The 21,006-nt window shown below is 33.0% G+C and overlaps 1 pseudogene; it reads right to left on the reverse strand.

The window, feature by feature from the left end:
* Window positions 1–9,303: 9,303 nt before the first annotated feature.
* Window positions 9,304–15,014, reverse strand: LOC144369725 (complement component 1 Q subcomponent-binding protein, mitochondrial pseudogene; annotated as a pseudogene).
* Between the last annotated feature and the right edge of the window lie 5,992 nt (window positions 15,015–21,006).

The raw sequence follows: 21,006 nt of genomic DNA on the forward strand, positions 1-21,006 counted from the left end.
TTTATTCTTTAAAATATAGAAAAGATAAACAATCAAAAGAAGGAAACAAAAATACAATCACAAATCTTAAAATATTAGTATATTTTTTTCAAAAACACCACTTTTCTTATGCTAAATTCTTTTCCATTATATACCATAATATAGATTTCTGTTTATTCTTGCCTCAGTACTTTTGCTATTGCAAATTTATAATGTGTCAATAACTAAAATTCAGATATCCATGCTACTCCACTTGCTTCCCCTCCCCACTGTCCATTGCTTTAAATTGAATTGCATTGTTTCCTCTAGAAAACTATTGGAAAGAACTTTGTGCTATCATCCAACACAGAAAAAATTTCTGCCTGTGTGTTTTCTGTTGCTTCAACTTCCCTTTCAAAAAAAAAAAAACACAGATTATACAGACCTTCTTCTGGGAGCACACACCATTATGTTTTTTATCTGTTTGCTCACTTGTTTATTGTGATCTGTGCATTTTGTTCAATGACACTCTCCTATCCCACCTATTTAGGAGTTGTTAGTGTCTCCTCACCTTCTAGTGCAGAAACCCAGCACCTGCACAGAAAGGAGAAATAAGCCTCCTTAACCTAAAAAGAAAGAACAAAAAAGGGAAGAAATTGATAAAGGCAGAAAGGGAGGAAAAAATTAGGGTGGGAAGGAGGGAAGCAGGAAGAAAGAGGTATTTCTTATAATATGGTCCCCTTTCCAGTTTCAGGTTTTCACCCCCACCCCACCACCAGCCCATATAACTTAACCAAAGAATCTTCATGGCCTAGAAAGAGCCTTAATCTGACAGATGGAAGTAGAGTGGTCTCTGAAATGGTAGCTGTAATACTGAGAGAAAACAGGAAGACTTGCTCTCTACATTGCTTGCATGCTGACTCCACTATAGTTTGATCAATAATTACAATGATATTTAAAGCCTTTGTCACCACATTAAAATGGACAGAATTCTGTTTTCTAAGGTTATCAGTGTTGGTAAAATGTGATGCATAAATTGCAAAATCAAATTATTTATCTCAAGAGCTTCTGAAGAAATAATCTAGATTTTTTTGTTTATAATAGAGTTTTAGTTTGGAAAAAAAAAGTATTATCCTGATAAAAAAATTCTAAGATCTAATACTTCCTTTCTGTTAAAAAAATTTATCAAAAGTCTTAAAATAAGATAAAGGCCACATGTCTGTTGTTATTGTATTTTTTCCTCATTTCTTAAATTGGTGCATTATAGTTGTACATATGTACATGGACATACAACTTTAAATGTCTTACTGAGCATTGTTTGACAGACACATTCAAAAATTCAGTTCTGTCAGGGATGTATTTCTGTCACACTTAGTATTTATTGTTTGATTAGGACCTAATTCTAGGAACATATTAAGTTATATATTTTTTTCACTAAAGATACATATATTTCTCTCTGAAAAAAATGATTGTTTTATTGCTCTATATTATATTAATCAAATTTGTCTCTAACTTAGCAACTTAATTCAGCACCTTTTTGAGATGGATGATAAATCTACTGTTTATAAAGTTCTCAATCCATTGTATCATTTTGCCAGTGTTCATTTTTAATGACTAAAAGTCTTTGACATATTTTCAATTTTTTAATATTTATTTTTTTCGTTGTATTTGGACACAATACCTTTATTTTATTTATTTATTTTTATGTGATGCTGAGGATTGAGCCCAGGGCCTCGCATGGGCTAGACAAGCATTCTACCACTAAGCCACATCCTCAGCACATATTTTCATTTTTTATTTGTGTGAGATTCACGTTTTAAATTTTTGAAATTATCTTATATTGAAATATATTTTATCTTTCATATATGTCTACATGCCCCAAATGACTAAATGAGGTTATTCAAGCAGTATTAATAAAATAATTCTATGTTGGTTTTAATTGTAAAGTGTATACATGTATGCATATATGTACATGTATATTTATATGTTAAGAACATTAATACATTTTAGAAAAAGCCTACACAACAATTAATGTCTGAAATGAATTTGTTGAAAAAATATTAAAGAAAATAAAACATATAAATTGTATCTTATTCTGGAATAAATAATGTATAAAAACATTTTTCTGAAAAACTAAAACTTGGAATCTAGCTTTTGAGTTTAAGGCCTGGAAAATTATTCTAAGATTTCATTCCCTCAGAGTATATGCAACAATTCTTTATCAATTTTTAATTCATAATTTAAATACTTAGAAAAAAAGTAGTTAACAAAATATTTTATAATAGTAGTCATTTACCATGTAAAAATGTGGTTTCTGATTACTTCTGGCTTTAAAATGTTACTGTGACATCATTGTATAATCTTAAGGGGTAGTTTAATTATCTTTAAAAGTATGGACTTCAGTAACAGATCTAATATTTTATATCTAATATTTCAAATTTATTATATAAATTTTATTATATAAATTTTATAAATTTATTTTTATGGCCCTCTTAGTTCCATATCAGAGTCTTAGAAAAATTTTTATTTAAAGAAAGTTATTAACAAGTAATCTTAGTTTGAGATTTTTTAACATTAATAGAGAATAAAAATGGTCTTAGGATGTGTATTTTATATTTATTCCATTGTGTCAATTATCATCAAATATCCCAATAATCAAAGTTCTGTTGGCATGGAAACTGGTAGAAATATACCGGTCAATTGTACTAGCCTTCATCAGTTTTCCTTACACACAACAAAATTCTTCAGCATTTGCTTTGTTCAGAATTTTTCTAGTTTATGGCAGTATGCTATTTAAAGTGTAAATTAATCCACATGTGAAATATTAGCCAAATAGATTTTAATAATAGGTATTTGAACTTCAAATTTGGTATGCATATTTTATAAAAACAAGAGTTATATTGATGTTGTAGTAGTGGATTATGGCTATGATGACAAGGTTGGAGAACCTGATTCTAGACCAGCACTGTCTAATTATGGTAGACACCGGCCACACGTAAATATATGTATGCAAGATGAAATTAATTAAAATTAAATAAAATTCAAAATATAGTTCTCGATGGTACTAGCTACATTTCTAATGCTCAATATCCTTATATTGTTGCTGGGTATGATATTAGACAATGCAGTTATAGAAGATTTTTATTCACTATGGAAACAGTTCAGGTCTAGACTTCTGACATGTAATATGCTTCTTTCTTTTTTCAAATGTTAAAGATAAATTTGTTCTGATCTATCTTAAACAGTATGAGATTGGACAAATATAAAAATGCAAACTACAGATTCTTAATTTATTGAGCATGGAATTACTGTCTGAATTACACATTTATCTCTATATTAAGTACACAAAAATTATCTACTTATTCCTAGATTAAAATGTATAGAATAAAATTCATTCATAAAACTTCTTAAAATTGTTTCAATTTTGAATGTGAACATTTTAATATTAATTAAAATTAATAAATATTCAATAAAAGAGATACCCACAGAAAATACATTTTAGATTAATTCAGAATTCACTTATTACCAACCCCCCAAAATTAGAATATGGATAATTTATCCCATGATATCTTATTTTTTGCAGACTGCACACATTTTTTTTCTAATTTCCTTTAATATATGAATAATTTCCATTTCTGGACAAAATGTGGTTGTCCTTACTTAACTAATGACTAAACATACCCATCCCCAGGAATCTAACTGCAAGAATGAAAGTTAAAATCAGCTGTTGCTCCAGGCATCTTTTTACCTATCCATTCTAATCATAGTCAGGAGAATTAAACTGATAATAATTGCCATAAAGTAATTTTATTTAAAACATTTCTGATATTTAGAAAAAGGAAAAATAAATTATCTATTATTTCACTTCTAGGCATTTCACATGACATCACTCCTGAAACTTAATCATGTTAATCCTTTTGTAAATCAAGTTATGTTTCGTTCATTTTAATGGAAAGAAAGTAGAAACCCCCTAGAATGCGTGAATGAAGCATCTTTTGTATAAATTTATGGACTTAATGTTTGACATTTAATAACAGGGATTTGCATTAAAAGTAATACAACTTTCTGAAAAATTGTTTTTAAGCAGTCAACACAAAGTTCTGTGCCACTTGATTGAAAAACCATGGGAAGACAGAGAAGTTACTGATATGCTTTCATAAAAGAGATAAGCTTACATTATATGTGAAGGCAAAGTTAACTTGGGTACTGAGCTTGAGACTCTGATTATATAAATGCTGTATTAGGAAATAAGATACATGATGAAATGACAACAAATCATCTAAATCCCATAGGTATCTCATATACACATGATCTCTCATATTAAGAGAGCTTAACCAAATAATATTAAAGCCAAGTATTTTCAGAAAGGAAAAATAGAAACCAAAATTATAATATATATTTTTCATTAAATTATACCAACTTAAAAAACTGCTTCACATTTCAAATGGCAGATGAAATAGGGTAAGTTCATAATATTGTCTAATTACAGTAATCAAAAAATTAAGTTCTAAGTCTGAGAAAATGATTTTATTTCTTTAAAACACATCAACTCCCATCATCTTGTGTTAAATGCACTGTGATTTTTAACCATATGTTTGAAACAAAACAAAAATATATGACCTGGAAAGATTTAGTGCTGGTATAAAAGACTGGTTAACTATCAGAAGTTAATTATCAATATAATTAACTACATTAGACGACTGAAAGAGAAAATAGAAATGTGTTATCATTTCAGAAGATATTTAGAAAAAGCATGTGATATAATAGACACTAAATTTAATTTAAAAAATAAAATCTTGGTAAACAAGAAATAGAAGGATACCATTCTATCCTTATGAAATATATTTACAAAAAATCATATGGTAAATATCACATGAATAGTGACATTTTGGATGTAGTACTATCAAAGCAAGAGTAAGATAATTGTGACTGTTAAGTCAAACATTATACTGGAGATCCTTGCAATAAGACAAGATAAGGAATAAGGGCACAAGAATAAGAACAAAAAAGACAAAAAACAAAAAGGTTTTCTTTAGTAGCAAAAAGGAGAGAAAATTTCGAGGACAAAAGACCAATACACAAAAATTAATAGCTTCCCAGTACACAGTGGAAACTAATTAGAAAATACTATTGTAACAACAGCAACCAAAAAACAACAACAACATAAAACATCAAGCAGGACTTTTGTTGTGAAAGTTACAAATTTTGTTGAAGGACATATAAGAAAACCTGATTAAATGTTAACATGCTCTAAATTCACCAATGGGGGGACTCAATATTATAATTAACTATCCATTAACTGTTGTGGAAATTTAACGCAATTCAAATTAAAATCCCACAGGATTTTATATGCAACCAGAAAGCACTTGACCAAATTAATAACTGTCACATGGAAGAAAAGAAAACGTAACACCTACCTCATAACAAAATTAAATTTCCAGTGCTTTAAGAATTGAAAATGTGAAAATTCTTAGAATATCTCATGAAAAGAAAAAAATCTTAAACTTCAGATATCATAATCATAACAGAAATATTAATACATATCTTCACCTATACTTCTCAATAACTTGTAGACAGGCATTTAAAATTACAGAATCAGTTGGAAAAGTCAAAAAATACATTGATACATTGATGGTGAGTAGTATCTCTAATCAGAAGATTTCTATTCATTGAGAATTAGTTTAATATGATATTCAAGCACCTAGTATCTTTATTAGTATCTATATTTTCTACACAGAGCTCTTTCTCTTAAAATTGAAAAGCAGAATGTGAAAATGCAGCCCTTTCTTGGCAATATATGGTATCTGGCTTTCTAATTAATTACTTCAAAAGCTGAAGAAGCCTTCAGTAAATTCATCTTCTTTATGACTTTGTGTCAGTATGTACTGATCTTTTAACATTCAAAACACTCCCTATAATTTCTGCATCAGTAACAGTACATGACATGCCATTGTTCTTAGCAGAATCAATATTCCCTCCCATCTCCTTTTATTAAGTTTATTGACTAGATGTGAAGAACATTGTTCCTCAACATTGCAAGGAGGTGACACCTCTCTGCAACCCCAGGCCACAATTATATCAGACTACCCTTAAGGAATGATTATCTGAGTAATTTCATGAACCAAAACAACAAAAAAATCTTTTTAAAAGAAAATCTTATTTGTCTTTCAATTCATATGATTAAAAACAACATACAGGCAGTGGTTCTCAAAGAATGAGGGAGGAGTGAAAGACATTTTGCTGGCCTCCACACACATGCATTCAGCTATGTCTAGAGGCATTTTTATTATAGCAATTTGGGAGTGGCACACAATTACTGTCATCTCTGGGATGCTACTAACATTTTATAATTCACAGGACAGTTCTGTACATCAAAGATATTCTTGGGAAAAAATGTCAATAGTGCTAAAGTTGAGATACCTTGATATAGAGATACTGAGTGCTTCATGAAATGTTTCTCAATCAATTTCATATTTTAAACAATTCCCTGGTTTTCTCTGCTTGATTCCATGTAGTGATGTTAGCAATACAAAAACACAATAAAGTTATTAATTACCACTAACTCTTCCATAGCTACTAAATAGATTTCCTATGCTGTACTCACATCCATCAATTTAAAGATCAAGTGTTTATAGCAGATAAGCAGATAATGGCTTTTAAGTTTGTAAGACAATTATGTAGAAAAGCTTTCATTTTATATAAGCTCATGTAAAAACTATGATTTATTAATTCTGCTTAAAACAATTGTTATTTCTATCAAAATGAAGTTCAGAATGTAGTAAATCCTGTCCCAATACTCCCATTTCATCAACACTACAAACTTATTCAGGGGAAAGACTATAATCATCAATTTTCTTTCTAAAATTTAAATATCTCTTTCTTCCTACAATATTAAATCTGCATATTTCTGCCAAGGTACTCCTATCCATTGGACACTTACTATTTTCAAAACAATGTAAACACCCCAGAACACAAAAGTAATCTTTCACAAAAATGGGCATGGATCAGTCAACTGTGCTTGCTCAAGGAAAACAATTACTTTTTTGAAGAGCATTAGGTTACAGATGAAGCATCCCTGTATCATTTTGCGGAAAGAATTATAAACATGGTCAAACTGAACATGCACAGAATATGACATTTCTTTGCATTGTTGTTTTAAGACAAATAAGGAAAACTTTTTAAGTATGTTGTATGTTCACAAAATGATGCCAACATTCTAATCCTGCCTCAGAATTTCCATAGTTTAACTATTACCCTAAGAGAAATATATGTAAATCATATGAGCACACAATTCACAAACATGAAATACTGATGGTTAACAAAAATGGTAGTTTAAACTTCATCAGTATTCCAGAATATAAAAATTAAAACAAAGACTCTAAATCTATAAAATGATCAGAGCAAAGCAGAAGACATTCTTTCAAGTTTCTAGTGCAGACATATATTAAGTCCCTACTGTCTACATGGAATGTTCATCCAAATGGATATTTGAAAAGAAAATTTAAAATCACCTAATGGACAAATCTTTTATTTTTATTTTTATAGCAAATGTCATGATTTTATACTACATCCATGTCCTGGTAGATGGGCTACAGCGAGAGTGCTCTCTTAATCCAGTTCAAATATATTTTCTACAAAAAATAGTTATGTAGAAGTTTAATTTGTTAGAGATTCTATAAATAATGGTATATTCTTAAAATTTGCTATAGCAAATTAACTTGTCACATAGGAAATGGAAGATCACCTCTTAAATTGTATTTGAGTTTAAAGCCCAAATAATCTCCCAATGCCCAGAACTAGATCTTCACAAATCCACTGTATGCAGTACTTTGGTAATTAAAAAATGAGGAGTTGTCCCGGTAAAATATAAAATGTACATTTCGTTTTCTTTGGTTCAATCATTGCAAACCCCAATTCTTTGTTATACAGAAAGGCAGATCAGGTCAAATTTTACTGGGAAGGAAAGGAAAACTAAATTTTGGTGCTTTCTGAAATTATTAGTTTCAAAAATACAGAGAAACATAACTTTTCTTAGTAGAGGCTGTGTATGCCAACTAATGCATTGGCACTTTAGCTTCTAGCTCACACCAAATAAATGAATCAAAGAAAAGTAAAAATGCAAAAGTATATGAAGAATATCCTTACCTTTTTGTATTTAGTTACCAATTGGTTTCTCAGTGCAACATTTTGCTTGCCACCATTTCCTTACAGAGGTTAAGTCTAACAATATATTCTAATAACACAATTTCACTAAGAATATTGTATCTTCAGATAGTGTTTAAAGTATTATACAAATGTTTTAAGATCCCAGGTTAATATAATTATCACATCTGAATAATACTACCAGTGCTTTGGTATACAAAAAGAGAAACAAAACAAAACAAAAGCCAGTAATGGTTTAACAATACTACAAAACAGGTGGGTTAATCAATGCACTCACTCGTTCATGCTTTCCACCACCCATCCCCCAAGAAAATAAAATGCATATTTTTCATACTCACAATTTTTAAAAAATCAAGAAAAATGTTTTCTTCAAAGAATTATTCACCCTCCATTTGTTTTTCTGCTCTGAAAAAAAGAATTATCTGTTAGCAGCAGCATTTGCTGAATGAAACATTTCTTGAGATAAAGTTGCATGGCAGGTGGAGAAGAAATTTTGCCACCTGTTTGCATAGTCATTTGAATTTGACTGCTAAATCTTTCAAAGTATTTCCTTCCACCCTTAAGAAATTAATTAAAAACTTGAGATGGTAGAAATAATTTTCATTGTTTTCCAGATATATTCAAATTATACATACAACATTGAATTCTAAAGATATTAATAACTTTTCCACTGTCCTTCATCACCTCTCCCAAACAAAAATTGAATGTTACACCACAAGAATTTTTGCAAACACACATACAGGCTCACCTTCTGTTATGAAGATTTAGGAGAATATTTTAAATAAAAATCAGACTTAGAATTTCCAACTCCTGAAATGAATTAACATCTATAAAATAAACTTGTCATGTTCATTGAAAAAAAATGGGGGAAAAAACCTTTAAATCTTTGAGCATTGAAAGATCTGTCCTCCAACTAAAGTGTAAAATGTTATCAGGTATCTTTATATGAAGAAATTAAAAATATCATATGAACCTCTTTTTTTGGAGATAAAAGAATTTTATTGCCCATCATTATGTTATACAAAAATCTAGAAATAATAGGTTTGTACAGGAAAACTACCAAATGAATAGTAAATGAGAGCATGATAGCAATAATTTAAATGTGCTTATCCCCCACCACATGATGTTAGGATTATAACCACTTCAAAGCACACGTCTGGTGTAAGGGTAGTTTTTGTTCACTGGTCAAAGTTCACCATAATATTAAGGCCTTCAAGTGTCTCTGATTGCTCCAGCGGCTCTTGACAAAACTTTTGAGGTCTTCAAGAAAATTAATGTACTCCTGGTGCTCCAGGGCTGTGCTGAGTTCCACCACCTCATCTGCAAAAGTGTTGTTCACCTCTCAGTCGGCAAGGAAAGCCATTAGGTGGTCATACAAGGCCCAGTCTAAGGACTCTGTGTTCAGAGTGTAATTAGTCTTTCCATTCAGACTTGCCAGTGGTTTGAAAGCTAACTTCCTTAATAGAGAAAATGTCACTCTTGGCTTCCTCCTCTTGTCCAATCTCATCCTCTGGATACTGACAGTCTAGTACAAGAGCTTTCTGGCTATCGCTCTTCGTAACTTCAACCACACAATTGGGAGTGGATCAGTTCAGGCTCCTGTTCTTCAACCTTCTGCCCTTCTGAGGCCTCTTCCTCAGGATCAAATGTTGGTTGGATGGTATTTTAATGTTGAAAGTGACAGTAATCTTTTCCCCAGCAACTTTCTGCACTAATTTAGCTTCTGTCCCGTTCACGCCAGACATCTTGGGAAGGGATTTATGCTTCTGGATTTTCTTTTCTTCCTTAATTTCATTTGTCAGGAATTTGACAAAAGCTTTATCTCCTTCCATGCTCAGCGTGTGGCAGCCAGAGCCACAGGGCCCAGAAGGCTGCAAGAAGCCTGGCTGCTGCTCCGACCTGGCTCACACACAGAGCAGTCTTTAGGGCCCAATGCTTGGCCCCGGGTGCCCACTGTAGCAGTTGCCAGAGGCAAGGGGCGGGCTCCAGGGACTCTGAGAAGGCAGCGCAGTAGAGGAAGCATCCTGAAATTGGTGGCGCAAGTGTGAGAGCAAAGGACAACCCCGGCCAAGGCCTGAACCTCTTTCAAGAAGGCATAAATTACTTGCTGCTTAAGATACTATAAAAGAACGTATCTCCTTAATGTGGTGTTTGCCTAAAAGGATTCCAGAGAGACAAAGTTTTAGATGGTTATTTGTATTTTTAATGACATAAATATAATTAGATATCTATCTGTGTGAAATAATTTTATTAATGGAAACCTGTACCATAGGTGATATTTTATAAAATAGCTGCTATCTTCCCAAAGCTTTCTTTTCTGATGTAGCTATACCAGAGTCCACCAAAGGTCAAGGTGGTAGAATTATACTAGAAGATGATTTTCCAGAGTAGCTATTGCACATACTTTTAAATTGTCTGTCAAATTTAAAATTGAATCACACTAATTAATAGCTCATGTTTATTTTAATATAAGAATAAGATCATTTACCCAGCACCTGCTATGTACCAGGCATTGTGCCAGGCACATTGTAGTATGGTACTTAATCCTCATGACAACCCCATTCTAAAGGCAGGGAACTGAAGCTTAGAGAGTTTAAGGCCTCACTATGAGTCTGATTTTGAACCCACTTCTGAACCCAGAACCCACATTGTTCCCAATGCACAAAACATAAAAATTAAAAATAGCAGATAGTAGAAACTATAAAAAGCAATTCCTGTTTCAACACTTAATTTATAAATACAACAAGGATACCTGAGAGATTCTGTTAGAGGCAAGTGATTTTTTTAGTTTATTAATTCAGTATAAACACACCTGCTTTCTGTGTCAGGGAGGGGGATAGAGTGGAAAATTGTTAATAGTTATTCAGTACAATTAAATAGGGTAACTGTGGTTGACAGAATAAACTGAGTGTTTTGAAGTAGCTAATAGAGAGAAGATTTTGAATGTTCCTAACACAAAGAAATGATAAGTGTCTGAGGCGGTAGACATGTCAATTACTCAAATATAATCATTACACACACACACACACACACACAGTATCACATATATATGTACAATTACTATATCTTATTTAAAAATGAACATATATATTAGGCTGCGCACAGAACATGCCCTTAATCCCAGCTACTTGGGAGGCTGAGGCAGGATTGCTTGAGTCCAGGAATTCAAGATCAGCTAAGCAACACAGCAAGACCCTGCCTCAAAAAATAAAAATTAAAAATATATTTTAAAAATAAAAAATCATTGAAGTTATCCACTTTTACTACTCCATTTCCTTAAAAACAATGCCAATGCTAAAAATTTCTATTGCTGTATATTGAGTGAGAAGATTGAATGTCCTAAAATATAACTCAGATTTAATATAGGGAGAATTTTACATTATTGGTATCAGCATTTGAAAGAACAGAATCCACATTCCAATGCCAACCATCACAATCACATAAATAGCACTATGATACAGATGAGAGAATTGGGTTAGATGAATGGAATGATAAATGACATTCCTTAGATAATTATGATAGGATGAAAGTTCATTATCCAAACTGAAAAGTATAAGCACTGAATATCTCAATCCTGCCCTTGAAAAACTTTAAAATTAATGTTTGTTCCCTCTACTTACTATATTTCAAGAGTTTAGTTTCCCTTCATCTTATAAAATCCAGATTCTACTAAAACTATATAGAGTCTCACAATGTTGACCAATTAATTCTTTTTTTAAAAAAGTAGTTGGACACAATACCTTTATTTTGTTTATTTATTTTTATGTGATGCTGAGGATTGAACCCAGAACCTCACACATGCTAGACGAGCGATCTACCGCTGAGCCACAGTCCCAGCCCCCAAATAATTCTTCTATTTAGGAAGACTGATTTATCTATTATTTTTTTCACTATTAATATTTCTTGGACTATTCTGGTGGAAACAAGATATGTAGACAAGCAGATGGACAGATTGGTAAGTGGATGGATGAATTAGTGGATAGATGGATGGTAGGTAGGAAAATAGAAATAAAAAATTAAAAAAAATTTAAAAGATATGTAAGAATTCACTCTATTTCCTTAAGTAGGAATAAGCAAATAAAAAAAATGAATTGCTGAATATTGATTCTATATTGACTATGCAATCAAAAAACCAAACAAAAAACCAAATCTCAAAGCTTTTCTTGTCCTTAAGAAGCCACATAAAATAAGGAAGTGTACAAGGGACAGTGTTTTGTTTTAAAAATATTAGGTGTTGTATCTGTTGTATTAAAAACATATGGCTGATTTGATACTGAAGTTTTTTTGATATTCATTGAAATTAGAGATGCCTCTGTGTGGGAAGATGGTGATATGATGTAGGTTGAGAGAAAGCATGTGCTTCCATTGTTGTCAACAGTCCCTCTCACAATGCACAGAGGAAATGGTTACAATCCTCTGGCTGCACATAAACCTTCTACCACAATTCTCCACCCTACTGCTAACAGCATGTCTGCCCATTGAGAAGTGTGACTATACCTACAGCAATAGCTTGCCTTCTTCAATCTCAGAATGAAGAAACTGGAACAGGCATTTAAATCCCTCCAACACCCAGGCCAACTTTTTCTAAAGGAGTTCTGCTTACAGATGATATGTTAATCAATGTGTCATTTTACTCGCATTATCTGTAGCTTACCAATTCTGTAATGTCACTATTGTGCCATGGTGTGTGTAAATTGAAAGTCATGTTATAAACCAATTGGGTTTCACCTGCCTAAAATTTCAGTTTTTTAAATATTCAAACATCCAAGTTATCCAATTTTAATGTTTATTATAAAGGCAGATTTGATACACCCCAAAACAATTAGAAATCACTGGGACAAATTCATTTGGGAAAAGGAAAAGGATTAATAAAGTACTTTAAAAAGAAAGAAAATCCTGTCCTTTTCTGAATTTCCCAGTTATATTCAACTTCACAAAGTCAATAATTCATGACCAGGTCTTAAGGGAATGTTTATTTCTCTCTTAAAGTAAACATACATCCACATAAACAAAAAAGTAAGTCTTACAACATAACAACAATTGCATTCCATTTTTTAATAAACATAATTTGCAGCTCTAAGAGTCCCACTGAATTTATGTATTCAAAGCCCACAATAAATATCAGAAATCACAGCCTTCAAACTTAGAAGCATCTCTAATTATATCAATGAATATAAAAATTTCAGTATAAAATCAATCATATGCTTTTAATACAACTGCCAGTATTGTTTAAACAAGGATGAATAATATAAAAAATGGAAGACAGGCTCTCAACCTCATAAGTTTGGGAATTCCACTTAGGATAGTTCTCTCAAGTTCACCTCAGATATGGGGACTTATGGAAGCAAAGATTCTAAGTTGTCATTTTTCTCAAAGATTCTAAGTTGTCATTTTTCTCCTTTTTTTAATAACTGTCTTACAATTAAAGGTACATTACATTACATTACATTACATTAAAGGGTATTTTTTCTTAAAACCTTTGTTATAAATGTGAAATTATCCTTCTGTACTATTCTCTCCAGAAAGAAACATATATATTGCTGGCCTTAAGCTATTTGTTAGGAAATACAAAAATCCATACTATCACTTATAGTCCATTCATCTATTCAAAAACAGTGATCATATTTCAATTTTATAAATGCAGTTTTTAATCCTAGAAATGGTATTGGATTTTTCTCCTAAAATGCCTTCCAGACCATTTTACTACACTCCTTAGAAACTATTTTAATGAAGATTACTACAGTGCTAACTTCTAGATCACAAGTAATTTCATATTATAGCCACAATAAATTGTGTTAAGTGAATAATGAAAACTGTTCTTTAAAAACTCTTTTATAAGTCTTTGTCCATAGTGCATTAATTCTAAGGAAGGACTCAGTTGGGCAAAGTATTTTTGTGCCATGCATTAAAACAATTAAAATTCTTAATAAAATGTTTAATGTTTCCCTGGAAGCCAGACTGGTGTATGGGGTGGAAGAGAGATGCAAATTATAAATCACTGGGGAGTTTATTTGTTTGAGAGTAAGATTTTTTAAAGAAATACCATGGGCTCTGGTTTATTAGGTAGAAATGACATCATTTATACAGAACATATCATTTGATGAGATATTACCATATGTATCAAACATTCAAATTCTTGATTTAAGTGGAAATTTTAAATAAAAGATAATTGGAGCATTTTGGGTTTTATGAGTATGTGTTTTGAAAAAGCATCCTATTAATTGTGAAATAATTAAGTATAACCTTAATTTGTCTGAGATAAAAGCATTTATTTCTTTCTTCAATATAGACATTTAAGCAATTGTTTCACACCTAAATTATAATTTCTGACTCTCAGATTGGGAATAAGAAGCAGACAATGGAAGTCAAGAGTCAACCAGAAAGTGAGAATAGCAGGGAGATGAGGTGTTAAATGTCTGCCCAGCTAGTTGGAAGATGTTATTCCAAAGTCTACTGCACTCGTCTCCATGAGCTATTTCTTGAAGTTATAATCATTTTTAAATCTTCAAAATCCAGTCTTTTCATAGACTCAAGATACTATACAGGGGAATGCATTTCACTACGTATTTCTTAATGGCCATTCTGGAAGCTTGGTTAGTCAAAAGAAATTTTAGGAATCTCAAATGTATCTGATGTCATACATTCAAGAGAGACATACAAAGAATATTTTGGATTTTTTAAAAATAATTTTAGTTGTAAATGGACATAATACTTATTTATTTATTTATTTATTTTTATGTGTTGCTGAGCATCAAACCCAGTCTCTCATGCTGTGAAGCAAGCATTTCACCACTGAGATGCAACTCCAGACCAAATATTTTGGATTCTAAAAGAAAATTGTTATCATCAAAATACTTGTCATCTTTGACCACTGCTTCTTCCTCATCTCTCATGTCTAATCAACTTTTTTTTTTTAATTGCAGATTTAACTCAGGGGCACTTAACCACTGAGACACATCCCCAGGCCATTTTTTGTATTTTGTTTAGAGACAGAGTCTCACTGAGGTTCGTAGAGCCTCAATAAATTGCTGAGGCTGGCTTTGAATCTGCAACCCTCCTACCTCAGCCTCCAAATCCACTGGAATTACAGGAGTAAACCACTGCAGATGGCTTCAACTTTTAAGTACTACATCTCTCTAGAATGTTTTTACCCTTCACCTCCTCTTCACTGCCTCTACCATACTTCTACTCTCTACTAAAAGTTACTTGGATTTGGTTATGATTACAAATTTCATAAACATTATGGCATAGCTTTACATATTATGATTATATTTATAGCTTTGACTATAAAATGATTCTAAATCATTCCCTTGCTCAAAACTATGCAATGACTCACTACTCTCTAAAAAATAATCAAATCCTACACTCCTATATTTAAAATTTCTTCCCCAAGCTCTCTTTGACTGATTTCACATTCCAACAAATGATTCAAAAGAAATTATTCAAAATAAAATTAGAGAATAAACAAAAATATAAATTAATATTTCAACGTAATAATTTTTCCTTTAAAGTACATTGCTTATACATATTCACAGCTATGACTTTTTGTCTATTGCTAACCAAGTAATGTGGAATAACCATTTTATTTAAACATTTTTAGTAGAAAATTCATTTCATGTAAATCTAATATCTGCTAATCTTATAATTTAACTGCATTGAAGCACTTTAAGTATAAAAACTTCAAACATAAGTAAATGTGGATGATTTTTTGAGTACTAATTTTAAATATATTTCTTCTAAACCCTAGTCAGGTTTCTTTATCTCCTAGTCAGCCATTCTTTTTATCAAATTCCTCACATCAAACACACTATCCTTTAAGTGGAAGCATACTACCTTCAAGATATAAATTTGTCTCAAATAGTTTTCTCTGTTTTGATAAAAGATGTGAAAATAACTCAAATAACTCCTAATTTTAAAAGTAATTGCAACCTTCCAGCAGATTATAACATTATTTTCTTTATCAAATTACAATTTGGTGCACCATAATTAAGTATGTTTGTGACTGCCAAACTATTTCTAATGAAACTACTTCCAGTCTGTGCTTGCATCTGAATATTTATCATTAACAATGAATAGAATCTAAATTTTGTATCCATTCTTTAATAGGAGAGATACCCTAAATTATTACTCTTCAGTAAGATTGTGAAATATATATATATATATATATATATATATATATATATATATATGAAACCCAACACTATTAAATGAATAGATATAAACACTGCTACAGATTTAAAAACTAGCCTCTCTAAATTCACTCATACATTCAACATTCATTCAGTAGCTGCTATATGCCAGGAATTGCATTAGGAAACAAGAAAGAAGAAAAAAAAAAAAACAGCAGTCAGGATACTTGCTAAGAGATCAGCATCAAATAAATAATTACTTTCCAAAAGATTAACTGATATAATAAGATAACATTATCTACCAACAAATATCATGTTGTATAATTCATATAAACAATAATAACAATTAATTGCAAATTTTGTTCCCAGTCCATAAGGGTATCAGTTCATATTTAGCATATAAACACTAAGTTTTTTAAAAGTCACATATTTTTTCTTACTATATATAATATTAAAGGATTATTTTCTAATGGATCAGGCTATATGTAAGTCTGTCTCAGCAATCAAATATCCACTATTCAAAAAATAAACTGCTGATCTGGCCAGCGGCGTGGGCAGGTGGCGCAGGCAAGTGGGCAGACCCCTGGAGCAACGCCGCGGGCCCCAGGCGGCCCCACTGGCATAGAGAATACTCATGGCCTGGCGCGCCTGGCCCCGCAGCTCCGCAAACCTGAGCATTGCCCAGAGGATCCGCGGCCCCATTAAGAATGACTGAGGAAGCAAGCCGAACACTAAATCAGAAATGAGCCCTTGAACCGGACCCTAGAGAGGATGATGTGGAGACTAAAAAAATGTAACTGGAGAGATGATCCTCAGCTTCAGACTTGAACTCTGATGGAGATACAAGAATAACACCTGACTCAGGAGCAGGTCCATCCCAAGGGTTGCTGAGCGCAGCAGAGGCCACCACAATAGGCAGAGGTGATAGACTGGTGAGCCATGGGCCAGTGGATATGCGAACCTCACACACTGACATGAAATCTAAAAGGACACACTACACCGCCCTCTGCAAGCAAGTGATGGCCATGCGGCTACTGAAGCAAGATCTCAGTCCTTGGTTGCAGAGCCTCATCGCAGCTGGGGAGAGGAGTGCTGCTTCATGGTGGACAAGGATCATAACTGAGGGACCTTTCCGTGGGCTTTCTTCCTTTCTTTCTTTGCCTTTAGTTTACCCGACACCAGCAGAAAAGTGGACCTCGGGGGCTGGCTGTGCTTCTGGCCCCCTCCCTCCGCCCCCGGAAGGCACACACAGTTGGGTTCATCTTGGACACTGTGACACACTCAGGCGAGGCTGGCTTCCAGGGCTTCTGAAGTGGAGCGAGGAATTTCATTTTCTTTTTTGCTTTTCCCCATCTTAGGTTCCCAGTCTTCCACTGCCTCCCCTGATGGCAACCTATAGGTTGAAGTGTGTGTGTGTGTTTGTGTGTGTGTGTGTGTGTGTGTGTGTGTGTGTGTGTGTGTGTGTGTGCGCGTGCGCGCCCGCGCCCGCGCATGGGAATTTAAAGTAAAGATAGGAATTTAAAGTAAACCACGAAGGTCACAGGAGTCCCTGTCGTGCATAGGGTAGTCCCACCAGGCCCATACACTGGAATATGGTTCACTGATGGTGCCGCAGTACCCCAGCAGAGATGGCGGGTCCAACCCAGATGACTGATGGATACAGAGACAGCCAACATGGTTCTTGCTTCAGCTGAAAGCCTCCATTACTGCTCGAGACCCCCAGACTTCCCACACGTAGCAGAAGAACAAATGCAGCCAGACCCAGTCAGAGACCCAGCGATTCCTGAAGTGGTGCGCTGCCTTCAAATCAGGGAGGAGAGAATCAACTGGCAGCTGCATCCAGGAACCTGAGCAGGAAGTTGGGAGGGAGGGCTGCTGTGGGGTTTTTGTTGTTATGGTTGTTGTGGTTTATTTTATTATTTTTTTTCTTTTTTTCCCTATGTTTTTGATGGACACAATCTCAAGCCACCCTGGCAGGTGCACCTGTCAGTGAGTGAGCACAAGTGTGTCCAGATGTGTGGTGAGCTGCTTTCCCCCAGACTTAAGGATTTCCACTTGGGTTTAGTTAGAGCCTTTCCTTAAAGCTGGGGGTTGCTGTCAGGATCTTCTTTCAGACTTTTTTTCTCTCACTATTCCCCTTTATAATCTACAGATTGTTTTTTTTAAAGGATCAGGTCTGCTTTTAGTTTTATTTTATTTTTATTTCTTGCCCTTCTCCTTAAAAATTCATTCTGTGAGGAAAGGTATAAGCCATTCTTCATCTACCACACACTGAGCCACCCCTGTGCCCATGTGAGGGAATCCCACGTACATGCACATCTGTGTGCCTACAAGAAGACTAGGCACCGCTATTCCTAGTTCTTCTCCAGCCCATTTTCCTACTGATGCATTTAGGGACGTTAATTTAAAATCCTTATTCTGTAGGACCACCTTCTCCAAACAAAATTGCTACAACATTCTAATAAAGGCTGATTTAACCTCCCTCCCCACAAAATAAACTGCAATTATACTTATATGAAAGAAAGACAAAATTTATGATAGTTCAAAAAATGGCAGCATTTAATTGCATCTATTTATATACTTCAGCAAAATATCTATGAAAAATATGTTAACAAGACAGGTCTCTGATCTACTGAAGACCAAAATTTTGGTTCCAGTTCCCCATATTTCTATTTAGCTGCAAATCATTCAGAAATTATTAGGCATACATACCTTGAAGGAAAAATGTTCATAATAAATGAAAAATTGATTCATCCTGGTGATGCTAAGGAATTATCTACTGTATCATCTATTAGCAAACTATTCCGTCCATAGAATTCTAAAATTTCCATTTTCAATATTTTTATCTTTAGCTACATCAAACTATTAATATAGAACATGTTTCACCATAGAACACAAGAAAGTTCTGATGTGATCATATCTATAAAGAGAGACATATTTGAATATTACAGTAAACTGATCTTTAACATTAACTTGTAATAGAGTTGATGAAATGGTATTTTTTAAAAAATGAAATATAAACTAAGATTGGGTTGAATCATCAAATGAAAATATACCTAGGTGGAGGAAAAATGATTAGGCATTTCAAAGTACAACCAAAAGAGTGATTTATAAGGTGCCTTTGAGCTCTTGGATTCAAAGAGCTCTTAACAAGATAATTATGCTCTTTTTAAGATTTCAAGGTCTCATCTCATTGATTGGTGAAACACTCTATAATTTTGAAACCAGAAAAATGAAAAATTAAAATAGAAGATGATACAAGTAATCTTGAAAATCATGAATAAGAATCATTTAAAATTTTTGAAACACCTGCAGTGAGAGATTTAAATGTGGGAAAGAAGAAGCAAGGGAAGAGTCAGAGGGATAGCATAAGCATTAGTTTAGCACAACTATCCACATACCCTAGACTCAGCTTGCCACTTCATCCATCATTCTCCTCGAGTTTGATTCTTAAACTTTTGGTACTCAAAAATACAGTATTTGAACTTTTTGCAATTGTAATCAAGCCCTTGATATTCCCATGATAAGAAACAGTGTCTAGAGAGGTAGACAAATCGATCTGAGCTAAGAACTTTCCTACATTCAACTCCAAGTTCAGAAATGTCACTTTTCAGGCTAGAGTCACTTCCTGGTGAATCAGGTTTAAAAGCTCAGAAAACAGTAGCATACTTGCTCATCACTTGTTATTTTACAGTTCCTATTTCATTCAACATTAACTGAGTCACAACCCAAATTTTAATATTGTCCCCACTTATCTGCCAAAGACCAAGTATTGAAGGGCCAACAACCATATAACTGTTTGCCACTGTTATAGAATTAGGTAAATATTTTTAAGGTTATTGAATTTCTTTCCTTTTCAAATTAAAATAAATCTATTTTTAAACTGACACATATGAAGATTTTTAAAGTGTTTGCAACAATCTGTGCCATTTCCAGTGATGTGAGGGAACATTCAGGTTGTAAACTATTATTTTATAGTGGTCTTTGTTTCTTTTAAATTATTTATTGGTGCATTATACTTAGGCATAATAGTGGGATTCATTCTGCCACATTCATACTTTCATAATTTGATCACTCTCATTCCAAAGTACCTCTGATTTGCTTGCTTTCCCCTACTGATGTCCCTTCTATAATTATTATTTAAATGTAATATATATGTATATAAATGTACATATATATATAATGCACATATTATATATTAACTTTATATCTTTATATGTACATGCAGGATTCACTGTGGTACATTTATATAAATCAAGCATAATTTGGTAGATTTTGTTCACTAGTATGCCCCTATACATTCTCCTTCTCCCTCCCTCTCAAGCAACTTCATCTATTGGTTTCCCTTCTATTTTTCTTTTGGAAATCCTTGTTCCCTATCTCTAGCTTTTTCATAAAAGAAAATATTCAACACTTGACTTTCTGAGTCTGGCTTATTTTCCTTAGCATGATGTTCTCCAGTTCCACTAATTTGCCAACAAATGCCATAATTTCATTATTCTTTATGGCTGAGTAGAATTCTACTGTTTATATATACCACATATTTTTATCCATTCTTAGGTTGATGGGCACCTGTGCTGGTTCCATAACTTGGCTATTGTAATGTACATAGCAGCCTAAATATTTTACCTGATTTTTAACCATTTTAAACAAACTGAAAATGTTTTTAGAAACAGATTCCTTCAATTTTTCTTTTTTTTTCAGTAATGGAGAGTGAACTGAGGGGCACTCTATCATTGAGCTACATTCCTATCAC

Source organism: Ictidomys tridecemlineatus, chromosome 13 (assembly GCF_052094955.1).
Source record: "Ictidomys tridecemlineatus isolate mIctTri1 chromosome 13, mIctTri1.hap1, whole genome shotgun sequence".
Classification (NCBI taxonomy): domain Eukaryota; kingdom Metazoa; phylum Chordata; class Mammalia; order Rodentia; family Sciuridae; genus Ictidomys; species Ictidomys tridecemlineatus.